The 1,226-nt window shown below is 43.1% G+C and overlaps 1 protein-coding gene across 1 annotated transcript in view; it reads right to left on the bottom strand.

Moving 5' to 3' along the window:
- LOC106806721 (ATP-binding cassette sub-family B member 6, mitochondrial-like) overlaps positions 1-1,226 on the bottom strand; it is a gene marked incomplete at its 3' end in the record, with an annotated part of 19,448 nt that overhangs the window by 1,742 nt on the left and 16,480 nt on the right. The gene's annotated exons all lie outside the window — the stretch shown is intronic.

Raw genomic sequence — 1,226 nt, 5'->3', positions numbered from 1 at the left:
GTTGTATGGCCTCCCCGAGTCGCTTACACTTACAGTCTCATACTACATGCAGTTCAGTGATTTCCATTTCTCCTCAGTGATTTTCATTTACTGGTCGTGCATTACCATCATAGCATCAAGTCTATTGTTCTGTGATGCATTCTATTGTTCTGTGTCACATATCCCGTGTGTGACACATATCCATATTCTGTGTCACATGTTCTGTGTTCTGTGTCACAACAGTCTATTGTTCTGTGTTGCAGTCTATTGTTTTATCATGCATTCTATTGTTCTGTGTCAGAGTCTGTTGTTCTGTGTCGCAGTCTATTGTTTTATCAAGCATTCTATTGTTCTATGTCGCAGTCTATTGTTCTGTGATGTAGTATACTGTTCTGTCACGCAGTCTATTGGTCTATGATGCAGTCTGTGGTGCAGTCTACTGTTTTAGAATGCAACAAACTGCTGTAATATGTCATATACAAACAATCACAAAAAACTACCAAATGTCTATAACGACCTATCTGCAAAGACGTCGCGTAACATCATAACTACAGATAATGACCAGCTAGTGTGCGATCGGACGAAAGAAATCACGACAACAAAAACCGCGATTCGATTGTTAAAAAAACGAGCCGATCCCATCGCTTTCAATTATATTTGACTTTATTATATTTGAATTTATATTATTTTCAACTCGTTTTGTCGCGATACAAAAATCAGTACATCATGCTCAAGCATGATTATCAGCTACATATATTAGCTATAAGCGTTCTTAATAAAAACATTTTAAAATCGCCACAACATTTCTCTGGGGGAGGGGGTGGTGCGTCGTCGGGTGTGCGCGCGGCCGCATTTCCGGACAGGGTTCAGAGGTCGCCCTGGATCTCTGTGCCGTAGGTCGCCTGCGGATGGTCGTGCATGTGTGTCCGCGCGAGCAGAGAATCCTGCAACACCAAGGGACAAGCTTAGTGCGGTGTGGGATCACGCCGTGGCTTTAAACGCGCTTGTGCTGCCTTTTTTCTGTCTTTCTACCTCCCCCCCCATGAGGCCACGAAAACTGTATCGCTTTGGGTTCTACTAGGGTTTCTACTTCTAAAAGGCGCTGTTTTATGGGGGATGTGTGTTTTTTTTCTGTCCTTCTAACGCCCCCATGAGGCCTCGAAAACTGTATCGCTTTGGTTTCTACAAGGGTTTCTACTTGTAACAGGTGCTGTTTTATGGGGGATGGGTTGTTTTTTTCTGTCCTT

The sequence above is a fragment of the Priapulus caudatus genome, unplaced genomic scaffold (genome assembly GCF_000485595.1).
Source record: "Priapulus caudatus unplaced genomic scaffold, Priapulus_caudatus-5.0.1 Scaffold176, whole genome shotgun sequence".
Lineage (NCBI taxonomy): Eukaryota > Metazoa > Priapulida > Priapulimorpha > Priapulimorphida > Priapulidae > Priapulus > Priapulus caudatus.
This window is presented reverse-complemented; position numbering and strand designations above follow the sequence as displayed.